The sequence below is a fragment of the Halichoerus grypus genome, chromosome 10, assembly GCF_964656455.1.
Source record: "Halichoerus grypus chromosome 10, mHalGry1.hap1.1, whole genome shotgun sequence".
NCBI lineage: Eukaryota > Metazoa > Chordata > Mammalia > Carnivora > Phocidae > Halichoerus > Halichoerus grypus.
The window spans coordinates 113,292,635-113,306,784 of record NC_135721.1 but is presented as its reverse complement, the minus strand read 5'-3'; the positions used below and the strand labels follow the sequence as shown (position 1 = coordinate 113,306,784).

The window sequence follows — 14,150 nt, the reverse complement described above, 5'->3', positions numbered from 1 at the left end:
GAGGGCAGCAAGATGCCTGGGGGACAAGGGGTAAGCACAGGGCCACAGAGTCTGGAGGGAGGGAGGGAGAGGGAGGCAGCATTGACAGTAGGAGAAGAAAAGGCGGGAGGGAAGAGCATTAACGGGAAGGAGCAGACACCTAGCACCCACGGGGACCAGGCCCTGGTCTAAGTTACTCCTCAGAGAAACCTCCAAGACAGATACTGTTAGGATCGCATTTTACAACCCAGGAAACCAAAGCACAGAGCGATTACATAACTTGCCCAAGGTCACACAGCCGGTAGGTGGCAGAGCCTAGATTCGAACCCAGGGCAGCCAGAATCCAGGCTCTTAATCATCATGGAGATGAAGGGGAGGGAAAGGAGGGGGGAAGGAGGAAAAAGACTAGATCAAAACAAAACAAAACAAAACAAAACAAAACAAAACTGAGAGGAGGAGAAAAGGGGAGAAAACAGGAAGAAGAAAAAGAGAAACAGCAGGAAAGAAAGAAAAGATGGAAGAGGAAAGACATGGGGGAGCGAATTAAGGAGGAGGGAGAGCAGTAAGCACTTGGGAGGGGGAAGGAGGCCGCCTTCCGCCCACCCTCTCCCCTCCCCACCCTCCCCCGCAGCCCTCCCCCCAGCTGCATGAGCTGCTTCCTGAGTCACACAAGGGGCTGGGGCTGGGGACAGCCCTGACCTCCACATCAGGGCAGGTTGGTCCTCTGGAAAGAGCGGCTTCCCTGAGAGGGGCTGCTGGTCCAGCGGCTGCCCCAAGGCTGTGTTCTCAAACTCGTACCCTCCAGCTTCTGTGCTCCGCGGCTGAGCCCTCAGCTTTAGCAGCAGGCCGAGCTGGGCTGGAGGAGTCAGCCTGCACACAACCAAAGGGCTTTCTGGCTCTTCCTCTTAAACGTGCCTCCCAGGCAGGGCCACCCAAGGCCCACCAGCCTCCTGCAGGGGCAGCCTGCTGAGAACACAGAGGAGAGGAAGGGAGAGCCCAGGCCCAGGGCTCAGCCTCCACCAAGCCCTCCGCATGGGCTACATAATCTACAGAAGCGAACGACAGCTCAGAGGCTGGGGCGCTGTTGACTCCTCACTAGGGCTACATGTTCATGGGGGCCGGCTGGGTCTTCAGAGTCTGGGGGCCTAAAGTCCAGTTTGGGATGGCCTGGGATCCCTCTGAATTTGTACCTCAATTTAATTCTGTGTGTATCTGAACTTCTCTGGAGGAGAAACTTTGGTTTCTACCAGACTCTCAAAAGAGATTAGGTCTCGCAAAAGGTCATTTTGAGACATTCAGCTCAGTAAAAGAGTGACTTAATGAATTTAGCAAATCACAGAACAGGGGGCGTGCATCTTGGGACTCTGAGGGTGGGGGCCTGATGTGTTGTAACCTGTTTATCTCCGTTGCCTGGCACATAGTAGATGTCCAGTAAATATTTGTGAATGAGTGAATGAACAATTTAGAGAAGGCAGAGTAACAGGGGCCAAGAAAGGATGTGGAGAAGCCCTCCTGATGTGATACTGCAGAACAGATCACCCCAAAACTTAGGGACTCATACCAAGAGTCATTTAGTAGGTCTCATGATTTCTCTGGGTCAGGAATTTGGGATCCATTTGGCTGGCTGGTTCGGGAGCTGCACTCATCTGAAGGTTTGACTGGGGCTGCCGGCTCTGCTTCCAAGGTGGCTCATTCATGGGATGGGCAAGTCGGCCCCAGCTGGAGGGGGGACTTCAGTTCCTTGCCATGCGGGCCTTTCCATGGGCTGCTTGAGTGACTCCACGGCCTGGCAGCTGGATTCCCCAGCGTGATCAAACCCTAGACCAAGACAGAAGCTACAAGACATTTCATGACCCAGCCTTGGAAGTCCCATTCTGCCATTTGCACAAAACCCTGCTGGTTACACGGGTCCACTTTATTAGAATTGAACAAGGGCTTGAAAATCAGAAGAGATTGTGGGGGCCCTGGCAGGGGCTGGAAGCCACAGAGGAGTCAGAGAAGCGAGAGGGAACCCTGGGGAAGTCAAAGCCCTGGAGGAGACAGCTCTCCCGCAGACAGTGGCCCTACCCTGCACAGAGCTGAGGTCGGGTTTCAAGTCCAGCGCTTGACGACACTGGCCAGGCCGGACTTCCACTTTCCACCTCATTCCTAGCCACAACTTCCCCTATGATCTCAGCATCCAGATTTACTGATTCCCATCAATTCCCTAACAGCAGTATGAATTCTCCCATCAGCAAGCCTTTTTGCTTCTTCTCCTTCCTGTGCCTTGAATGCACTTTTCACTTCTTCTCCTCTCAGTCTACCTCCTCCAGGAAGCCTCCCCAGATGCATCTCTAAATGTGTCGGCCACCTCGCCCAATCCCCAGTGCAGCCCCAATGTCTACGTAGACCCCCTGTACCATGCTTGCCTCCCCACTGTAGCGCAAGTGCCCTGGGTTGGAGGGTGGGTCCACAGGTGCCCATCTCTGTGTGCTGAATGCATGAATGATGGGTGGATACATCCCTCACACGGCAGAGAGCCCCTTTAGTGCTCAGAGGGGCACTGAGACATGGCTAAGCCTTGGTGTCCCCACTGGAGGATTGTTAGGGAGGCTCCTTCCAGGCCCCAAATTCTGCTATTATATCTCCCCGGAAACATTCAACAGATGGCACCTTGAAATTAGAAGAGATGGGTCAGCACAGGGTTCAAATCCCAGAGCCTCCACTTACTTCACTTGCTTGATCAGGGAAGTCATTGACCTCTCCATACCTGAGATTCCTCAGTTGTAAAAAAGGCTAATGTTCTTCACCTTTCAGGGTAGTTGCAAGGGATGAACACCATGGCATGAGAGGGGTTCAGATCCTGGCTCCACTACTGGGCTGATCACTTAATCTTTCAGTGCCTCATTTTTCCCATCTATTAAATGGGGCCAGCTATATTTGAGTTCTCAGGTTGGGCCGGAAACTGCATTCATCCAGGTAAATGCTCCACCCAGGGCCTGCACACAGCGGACGCCGGTGGCAGCCATGGACGGGGTGCTCAGTCTCCCTTCCAGAAAGAACATGTCCTTCAGGTGCAGGGTCAGCGGCGAGCTGACAGCCTCCAGCTATAGCACCTTCAGGATCCCCCTCCGCTTTTGAGCCAGGCCACGCCCTTCGCAGGCAATCCCCGCGGGGTCCGAGCCAGCAGGGGAACCAGGGCCTGGCCATTGCTGCCCAATGTCGGGCTCCTATAGGGGGTGAACTCCTCTCCGGAGCTCCCCGCTGGGTTCTGGCCGCGAGCGCTGCACGGCTGGCCGGCCGAGGCCCTCCCCCTCTGTCTTCCCTCCACAGGCGCCCTGACCCGACAAGCCTCTTACCATGCCAGCTCCATCTCAGGGTCTGCACCTACGGGCACCCAACCGGACCGGGCACGCAATGCAGCGGTGGTTCTCAAAGTGTCCCCCGGAGGCCGCAGCAGCCGCATCTCCTGGGTACTGGGACGACGCGCACACGTCAGGACTTTGAGCACTGCAGCCATGGGGGGGAGCTACTGTTAAGACATCACAGTCGCAGGGTGGCCGGGGGGGGGGGGGGGGGGGGGGGGCTGTGTTTTGTGGGAAGGGGACAATGCTTGATCACAGTCTCACCCCCCCAGGCCCCTCCCTCCCCCAAATCCAGAGGCAGGAACCAACAGGCCCCCCTCCCCACCCCATTCAGGGGAAGGGTCCAGTTCCAGCCTCCAGCTGGAGACTTCACAGGCCCTGGGTTTGTGAGGCTGCATCCAGCCCTGCCTTCCTCCCTCCTGCTCCCACCCCTCCCTCTCCCTTTCCTCCCCAGGGGCACCCCAGCCCTGCCCGCCTGCCTCCTCTTTGTCTGCCAATCTGTCTCCATCCCAAGATGAGCCCGGGGCCTCCGCCAGCCAGTCTGTGCTCCACCTCAGGACCTGGAGGGAGAGGCCTCTGTGCTCCCAACTGCCTCTCACTTACCCTGGGGAAAGGTCCGGGAATGGTTTGTGTTGTTGGCCTCCCAGCCTCAGCCTCAGCCTCAGCCAACAATCACCCCTCCTGATCTGGAGCCATACTCTCCCCTCTAGGCTGCTGAAAGCCTCATCATGTGACAAGTAAGGAAACAGGGCACAGAGAGGTATAGAGGCTTGCCCGAAGTCACACAGCAAGAAGGGGAAACAGCCAGGATTTGGATCTTGCTCTCTCTTTTCACTTCAGCATCCCCACTCCCAGGTCCCAGCAGGTGGCAGGTGACAAGAGTGAGGTGGTCATATGTGACAGGCCCCAAGGCCTTTGTGGGCTTGTCCTTCTCCCTGATGCCGCAGCCCATCAGATAAGGCTCGGAGACAGGCGGACATTTCACACAGCTGCCTTCGCTTTTCTAACCTGGCAGGAGGGTGATGTGCTAGGGCCTTCCTTTATGGGTACCCAGCATATCTCCTGTCAAGCCCTGCCTCAGGGAACCCTGGAATGCGAGGCCCAGAATAACAGTGGCACTAAGGATAGGCACGTTTCCTGAGCACTCACTGGGCGGCAAGCCTGGTTGGCACATCCTCTGCAGACACTGTCCGTGGAACCCTCACCCGGCTCCCATGACGGACATGTGCTTATCCACAGATTCAGTCACGAGCCTCAGAGAGGCTAAGCGTCTCACCCCTAATGGCCCTAAACTCACCTGTCCACTTTATAGATGGGAAAATTGAGGCCCAGAGCGGTGGCATGATTTCTCCAAGGACACACACCTAGTGAGTGTCAGAATCAGCCTTTTCCAGGCAGCTTACTTAGTGAGAGCAATCAGAGTCCATTCATACAGCACTTCATGGTTTGTGACTCTCATCTCCTCTCAGGAAGGCAAGGGTTTCTGTTGTTCTATGGTTATTTGGGGATTCTTATATGATGTGCCAATATAGTTCTAAGAGTTCGATAAATATTCACTCATTTAACGCTCACAAATGCCTTACAAGGCAGGTGTATTGATTATCCTGATTTTGCAAATGAGGAAACTGAGGGAGCTTAAGTAATCTGCCTAAGGTCATGCAGCCAGGACTCAAATTCGGGCTGCTTGAGATTTTAAACCCTATGATGTCCTGTCCTTTTAACAGCTGAAAAACCTGAGGCTCAAGGAGAGGAAATGACTTGCCTACAACCACAGAGCTAGAAAGGGGTGGTTGTCAGACCCCTGTCTCTAGCCCAGGGCTATCCCCCATCCCAGCAGGGTCCTTTCTCATCCACATTTGTCGATTAACAAACGCTGACTGGGAACCTTCTTTGCAGGAATGACCACAGCACCCACCTTGCCCGAAACACACCCACAATACAGACGGGTGAACGGGTTCATGAAGGCACCAGAGGTGGCCTTGGGGGCATCTGGCAGGACACTGACCTACCCTGGGAATAAGGGAAGACTTCCAGAAGTCTGATCCTTGAGTAGCGTCTCCAAGTTCAAGTGGGAACTTTGCCAGGAGGATAGGGAGGAATAAGGCAGCCCAAGCTGAGGAAGCAGCATGTGCAAAGACCTGCGGTGTGAGAGAGAAGGCAAGTTGTCAGGAAGAGTTCTGTTCAGTCCTGAGTGAGGGTAAGGACAGAAAAGGCTGAACAAGGAGGATTGCAGAAGGCCCCTGAGGGAATCAGGACACTGGAGTCCTGGCCATAAATCTGCCCCTGTCTCACAGAGTGACCGCAGTGTCCCATCCATACAATGGTGGAGGACTGGTATCTAAGGGCCCTGCCAGGTCCAGCTTTCAGCTGATGAAGTCAGGATGGATTTGAATAGGAGGGCCGTTTTGATGTGAGAGCAGGAGGCAAGGAAAGAAGGACATTCTAGAGAGTCCCATAGGAGCAAAGGTCCAGAGGAAAGAAAGTGCAGGGCAGGTGTTGAAAAAGGACAAGAAATGGCTTCTATAGAGGGTCCCTGGGATGGTGTACATAGAGGAAAGCATGCAAGGAAGTCATATCAGTCTGGACTCTTCAGTCACAAGTGAAAGAAAGAAAAAAACAGAAATTATTGATTTATATAACTGAGAAGGCCAGGTTTTGGCTTCAGGCATGGCTGGATCCAGGTGCTGACATTTTTTTTTTTTTTTAAGATTTTACTTATTTATTTAAGAGAGAGAGAGCACAAGCGAGGGAGAGGGGCAGAGGGAGAAGGAGAAGCAGGCTCCCCACGGAGCAGGGAGCCTGATACAGGGCTCAATCCCAGGACCCCGAGATCATGACCCCAGCCGAAAGCAGAGGCTCAACCAACTGAGCCACCCAGGTGCCCCCAGGTGCTGACATGTTATTGTGAAGACCCTGTCTCTCCCTCCATCTTGACTTTGATTTCTTTTACTTTATTTATTTATTTTTAGAGAGAGAAAGAGCATGTGCACGCACACCTGAGCAGGGGGAAGGGCAGAGGGAGAGAGAGAATCTCAAGCAAACTCCCTGCTGAAGGCAGAGCCCAACACAGAGCTTGATCCCACAATCCTGAGATCATGAGCTGAGCCCAAACCAAGAGTCAGACGCTTAAGTGACTGAGCCACCCAGGCACCCCTTGACTTTGATTTCTATTTATTTATTTATTTATTTATTTATTTATTTATTTATTTATTTTTATTTATTTAAAGTAGGCTCCACACCCATTGTGGAGCCTAACATGGGGCTCGAACTCATGACCCTGAGATCAAGACCTGAGCTGAGATCAAGAATCAGATGCTCTTTCCACAGTTTGGCTATTGTGGACATTGCTACTATAAACATTGGGGTGCACGTACCCCTTCAGATCACTACATTTGTATCTTTGGGGTAAATACCCAGTAGTGCAATTGCTGTAAAGAGGGCACGTATTGAATGGAGCACTAGGTGTTATACATAAACAATGAATCATGGAACACTACATCAAAAACTAATGATGTAATATGGTGATTAACATAACATAATAAAATAAAATTAAAAAAAAAAAGAATCAGATACTCAACTGAATGAGTCACCCAGGCACCCCTTGACTTTGATTTCTTCATTGTTAGTTTCACTCTCAGGGAGACTCTAACCTCATGGAGGCAAAGGTGGCCACCCATAGCTCCAAAATCCATCACACAAACTACACTGGTGGAAAAAAAAGATTCTCAAACCCTCCCATGGCATTATCCTGGACCCTTTCCTTTCCCTCACATCTAACATTAGATTTATCCTCAAATCTTATTGGATCTACCTATAAAAAAGGTTCAGAATCTACTCACTTCTTTCCACCTCCACTGATAACAGCCTGGTCATGCCACCCTTATCTTTCTGTTTTATTGACTTTTTATTATTTTTTTTATGTAGGCCCCATACCCAGCATAGAGCTCAATGGGGGCTCAAACTCACGACCCTGAGATCATGACCTGAGCCAAAGCCAAGAGTCAGTCGCTTAACCGACTGAGCCATTCAGGCTCCCCACATCTATTTTATTTTTTAAATTGAGGTATAATGTTCATGTAGATGAGACCACAACTGGACATGTACATGCAGATCAATGAATCTTCACACAGTGAGCATGTGATGTAACCTCCACGTAGATCAAGATATAGAGGCATGTGAGCACCCCAGAAGCCTCCCTCAAGCCCCCTCCTAGTTACTAACCCCCTTAATGGTATATCCCAGTCACCATCATCTGTTACCTGGTTTAGCGCATCAGTTCCCAGCTGTCTCAAGCTTTCACTCTCGCATCTCTCCATTAATTCAGTTACTTTAGTCAATTCAGAGATCCTGTAAAATATAAGTCAAAAGATGCTTCTTCTCTTCTCAAAACCTTCCCATAGCTCCCATTTTGTTTGGTATAAAAGCCAAAGTTCCTACCACAGCCTGTAAGATCCTACAAAAGCTGGCACCTCCTCCCCCTCTCACCACGCACCCCCCTCCCCCAGCATCCCCTGCTCCATCTATACTCGCTTCCTTCTGTTCCTCAAACACTCTCAGGCACATAAGCACAGAGCTGTTGTACTTGCTGTTCCTACTGCCTAGAATCCTCTTCCTCTCCCAGCCCCCGTATTGTCACAGTTCATTCCAACACCTCCTTCAAGTCTGTGTTCAAATGTCCCCTTCTGACATCTGCTCCCACCCGAGATGGAGTATCAGGGACTGGATTTACTCTCCCACTTGAAACAAACAAACAAACAAACAAGCACAAACAAACCAGGCAAAATAATATGAAATGATAGTTTTCAAGACACTGGGCCTCAGGCAATAAAGTGATCTCTGACAGATGGGAAGTTAACAAGATAAACCCTATGATGGCCCCAGTATATTGCCTGGGAGGAGTTTCCAGATCCTACTGCAGGGAAGGGGAACCTAGGTGAAACCCAGAAGATTCCCTGAGTTAAGGAAATTCAGCTGAGAGTCCAGGGAGACCAAGGGGAACTGAGTTTGCAGGACAGAGTATCAGAGAGGAGAAAGCTGATGATCCCAGAAATCTGCAGAAAGTCCCCCTGGAGTATTAGGCTGAGCACTGGTTGGGAAAACTACTCTGGTTGGGAAAAAAAAACATGGGAGAAGACTAGAGAACAGTATCCAACAGTCATACAGGACCAAAAATAGAGCCAAATAGAAAAAAATCATAACCCATGGGGCACTGGTTACAGTATTCAGGAAGGCCTTTTCTCAGTCTTGGTAAGGAATTAGCCCTCAACAGAGCACTGCTCTGAACCCACCCAACAAATCATAAAAGCAAGACTTGAAAGCATCAGACTATTTCCAGGTAACCTAACTGAATCTCAGAGCAAAATTCAAGAAAATATAGAAATATAAAAAATATATGGCATCCAACAAAGGTAAAATTCACAGTGTTTGGTATCCAAACAAAAATTACCAGGCATGCAAAGAAACAAGAAAACATGATCGATAATGAGGACAATAATGAATCATTGGAAACTGACACAGAAGTAGTGGATGAGAACATTAAAAGAATTATTAAAACTGTATTCTGTATGTTTAAAAGTTAAAGAGACACATGGAAGACATTAAAAGATCCAAATGGAATTTCTAGAAATGAAAACTACAATGTCTGAAATGAAAAATATGCTAGGAATAATGCCTGACTAAACACAGCAGAAGAAAAGATGAATGAATTTGAATACATAGCAAATAGAAACTATCCAAAATGGAACACAGAGAGGGATAAAATTGATAATCATAAAAAATAAAGAAGAGCATCAGGAGCTGTGGAACAACTTCAAGCAGCCTAATGTGTAACTGAAATCCCCAAAGGAAATATTTGAAAGAGAATGGCTGAGAGGTTCCAAATCTGATATAAGATATAAACCTACAGATCCAAGAGGTTCAACAAATCACAAGCACAAGAGACAGAAATCAGGGTGCCTGCGTGGCTCAGTCGGTTAAGTGTCTACCTTCAGCTCAGGTCAGCTCAGCTCAGCCCCGAGTTGGGCTCCCTGCTCAGCAGGGAGTCTGCTTCTCCCTCCCCCTGCTCTTTTTTTTTTAGATTTTTTTTTTTATTATTTGACAGAGTGAGAGTGAGAGAGCACAAGAGGGGGAGCAGCAGAGGGAGAGGAAGAAGCAGGCTCCCTGCAGGGAGCCCGATGCGGGGCTCAATCCCAGGACCTGAGCCAAAGGCAGACACTTAACTGACTGAGCCACCCAGGCGCCCCCCTCCCCCTGCTCTTGTGCTCTTACTTACACACACTCTCTCTCTTCCTCTCAAATAAATAAAATCTTTAAATAAAAAAAAATTTTTTTTTAATTTTTAAAAAGAGACAGAAAATTATCCATCATGATCAAATTGCTCAAAACCAGTGACAAAGAGGAAAATGTTTTAAAAAGAGAGAAAAAAGGTTTGTTAAATACAGAGAAACAAAGATCAGGATAATGGCAGATTTCTTTTTTTTTTTTTTTAAGATTTTATTTATTTGACAGAGACACAGCAAGAGAAGGAACACAAGCAGGGAGAGTGGGAGATGGAGAAGCAGTCTTCCTGCCAAGCAGGGAGCCCGATGTGGGGCTCAATCCCAGGACCCTAGGATCATGACCTGAGCTGAAGGCAGATGCTTAACAACTGAGTCACCCAAGCGTAATGGCAGATTTCTTGTTGGACACAGGATAGGGGAGAAAATAGTGGAGAAAATCTTTTAATTCAATGAAAGAAAAAAATGTGTCAACATAAAATTCTATACCCAGTTAAAATATCCTTCAAAAATGAAGGTGAAATAAAAATGTTTTCAGACATACAGAGTTGAAAGAATTCTTCATCAACAGATCTGCACTACAAGAAGTGATAAATGAAATCCTTTAGACAGAAGAAAATGATACCAGATGGAAATGCGGATCTACACAAATGAAAAAAGAGCACCACAAATGTTAATTACATGAGCAAATATATAAGATTTTTCTTATTATTTAATGTCTTTAGAAGATAATTTACTGTTTCAACAACAACAATAATATTTTTTGGAGTTGTAACATCTACATAACTAAAATATAGGACAATAAAATCAAAATCAGGAAGAAAGAAAGGGAAGTGTACTATTATAAGGTCCTTATACTACACATGAAGTGGTATAATATCACTTGACGATAGACTGAGGGCAGTTAGAGGTATATACTATAAATCCTAATGTAAACACTGAAATAACAAAATGAAGAATTACAGCTAATAAATCAACAAAGGAGGGAAAATAGAATAATAAAAAATGCACAATTAATAAAAAATAAGGCAGAAAAATAAGAAAAAGGAAATGAAGAGCAGATAGGACAAATAGAAAACAAATAGGGAGCAAACAAATAGACTTAAATCTAACCATAACAATAATCACATTAAATGCAAATGGTCTAAACACTGCCAATTAAAAAGTAGAGAGTGCCCAATTGGATTTTTTAAAAAGACCCAAATATGTGCCACCTACAAAAAACAAAACAAAACAAAACAAAACCAAAAAAAAAAAAAAAAAAACCACTTTAAATATAAAGACACACGTTAAAAGTACAAGGATGGAAAAAATATACCATGCTAGCACTAATCAAAAGAATACAAAGTGGCTTAAACAACAAAAACTTATTTCCTCACGTTTATGGAGACTGGAAGTCCAAGATCAAAATATCAATAGGTTTATTTCTTCTGGGGTCTCTCTTTTTGGCTTGCAGATGGCTGCCTTCTGATTGTGTCCTAATGTGGTCTTTCCTCTGTGAGCACACATCCCTTGTGTCTATTGTGTATCCAAATTTCCTCTTCTTCTTTTTTTTTAACATTTATTTATTTATTTATTTATTTATTTATTTATTTATTAGAGAGAGAGTGCTCTCACGCACACATGTGAGTGGAGGGGAGGGGCAGAGGGAGAGGGAGAGAGAGAATCATAAGCAGGCTCCACGCCCAGCACGGAGTCCAACGCAGGCCGGATCTCACCAGTCTTGAGATCATGACCTGAGCCAAAATCAAGAGTCAGATGCTTAACTGACTGAGCCACCCAGTGCCCCCCCAAATTTCCTCTTGTAAGGACACCAGTCAGATTGGATTAGGGCCCATCCTAAAGGCCTCATTTTAACTTATTTACCACAATAAAGGTCCTGTCAACAAAATATAGTCACATTCTGAGGTAATGGGGGTTAGGCCTTCAACATACGAATTTTGGGGGGACACAAGTCAGCTCATAACAGGAAGGGAAGGGAGAAAGTTTGGGGGAAAAAAACCCACAAACACACTCAGAAAAAGGAAAGCTGACTTTGAATACCTAGTCTAGAGAAAGCCAGTGTTAAATCATTGTGAACTTGTGATGATCCAACTCCTAAAGGGATCAGAATATATACTTAAAAAAAAGAAAGAACATTGGGTGGCTGTTTAATATCAAACAAAGGTTATTTCAGAGCAAAGAATCTTACCAGGGATAGATATAAGGTCATTTTACAATGAATAAGAGGTCAATTAATCAAAAGCACGTAACATTTTAAATGTTTATGACCCTGATGGCAGATTCAAAATACATGAAGCAAAAACTGATAGACTTGCAAGCAGAAAGAAATCCACACTTACAGACTGAGATTTCAAATCCAAATAATTGAAAGAACAAACAGAAAATCAAATGTCACCTTCTTAGTGTGTCCTACCTTGACCATCAATTTTAATTGCAACCCCTCACTCCCTATCCGTCTCTCCTGTACACATCACCTTCTGACAAAATATTTATTTTAATTAATTTATTTGTAGAATGCCTAGAACAGTGTCTGACACTGGTTGTTTTAGAAAATTCTCAAAAGAAAAATCTGTTGAATAAAAACATGATTGAAAGACTGTTAATTGCTGTTATTATGACTAGTATTATGTGACTTTGCATGTAGTCTCGTTTTTTTAAGGATCTTATTTATTTATTTTAGACGGAGTGCGAGCAGGGGTGGGTGCAGAGGGGGAGGGAGAGGGAGAGAATCTCAAGCAGACTCTGTGCTGAGCGCGGAGCACAACATAGGGCTCGATCTCACGACCTGAGTGGAAACCAAGAGTTGGACTGAGCCACCCAGGCGCCCTGTGACTTTGCATGTAGACTTTACTGTGATTTCAGTAGTTAGAACCCAACAAAATCAATATTGGAGCCCCAGAATTCCTAGAACATAGGGGCAGAATCCCAGAATGTTTGAGTAAGATGCATAGAATGTCAGTAGTCTAGAAAATCAAAAGCCTACAATGTTAGGACTTGGGGATGTTTAGAGCCAGAACATCAGAATCAGGGATGCGGGTTGACGAGGGATCTAAACCTGGTTGGAGGGGTGGGAATGTGGTTTGGAGGGGGGGCTGTTCAGAGTCAAACAGCATTTTTTTTTTTATTATTCCTCTGCTGGTTCTGAGTGTCGCCTAATAGTATCCATACAGAGGTGTACACCCAGCTAACTAACTCAGCTCAGCAAAGGGACTGAGAAGCCAGCCACCCACTGCCTCAGGGGCTGTGGGAATGAGGGGAGTGAGGGGGTTGGGGTGGGGAGCGAGGCTATATTTCTTATTTCTCCATTTTAATTCAGCTCCTGCTCACGGGGCCCCTTCTGGACAGTGGGCCCGTGAGGCCTTTCAGTCACGCAAGACTGGAAGCTGTCATCATCAGAGGGGATCGCCACTTCCAGCTCCACGGGAATAAGGGGGAGAGGCCGCAGCCTACTGAGGCCTGCCCGTCATCCCAGGGAACCCTGCCCCACAGCCCCAGACCGGCTAGGGAAGCTGGGTCCCTGGGAGTGGGAGATATGGTGCAGAGGGTATACATCTCCAGGCCCAGGAGTATAGACTTCACTGCCCTGGCAATGGGGCATTCTGCTGGGGTCAGGGTAGGAGGGGTCCAGCAAGTGGAGTCCGCACAATCCTCAGTTGTTCTGCTTTGTTTTTATCTACAGCTCTTATCACCCACTGAACCTCAGGTCTTATGTGTTTGCCTTACTTCTCATCCATCTCCCAAACCAGATTGTGAGTCAATGAGGGCCGCCAACAGTTTCTGTTTTGCTCACGCTGTCCTCACCCAGTGAGGCAGCTGTGGACGGACTCTGCCCACAGCAAGTCTTCCATCCGTGTTGCTGGTGGACTGCACAGACGAAGCTGCTTCTTCAGCCCCCATGCACAGGGATTCTTCAAACACTGGGTCACAGCCTCTGTGAGCACTAGTGAAGACTGAATCCTCTGCCCACACCCTGGCATGCTGGTGCTGATGCTTCCCCGCCGCCCCCCGCCCCAAGCTCTGCGGGGACCACAGATTTTGAGCCCATGCCCAGGCACCACTCTAGCCTGCTGCCCAGGAGAGTGATGAAACTCAAGGACCTCTTTCCAGCACCATCTTTCACCCATCCATTTTTTTTTTTAAAGATTTTATTTATTTATTTGAGACAGAATGAGAGAGAGAGAGCACATGAGAGGGGGGAGGGTCAGAGGGAGAAGCAGGCTCCCTGCCGAGCAGGGAGCCCGATGTGGGACTCGATCCAGGGACTCCAGGATCATGACCTGAGCCGAAGGCAGTCGCTTAACCAACAGAGCCACCCAGGCGCCCCCCCCCATCCATTTTTAACTGCGGCCCTGTGCCCATCCAGGGAAAACCACAGAAAATACCAAGAACCAACACCTGTGAGCACTTGCTGTGTGCCCAGCATTGCACCAACCGTGGTTCCCACCCATCCCCTCCACCATCCCTGGACACAGACTCCTTCCCTGACACACAATCTCAGGTAGTGAGTGGGGAGCATTTTTTTCTTAACCCCATTCTGAACCCCTTGCCC

General features: G+C 47.7%; 1 long non-coding RNA gene across 2 annotated transcripts in view; it reads right to left on the bottom strand.

Moving 5' to 3' along the window:
* Nucleotides 1-14,150, bottom strand: part of LOC118554353 (uncharacterized) — a 120,301-nt gene that overhangs the window by 52,987 nt on the left and 53,164 nt on the right. For both annotated transcript variants that reach the window (XR_013441999.1, XR_004926445.2), the window contains exons 4-6: nt 7,545-7,670; nt 5,333-5,461; nt 3,318-3,434 (exon numbers count right to left, since the gene is read on the bottom strand). This is a non-coding gene — a long non-coding RNA (uncharacterized LOC118554353). The remainder of the gene's footprint in view (nt 1-3,317; nt 3,435-5,332; nt 5,462-7,544; nt 7,671-14,150) is intronic.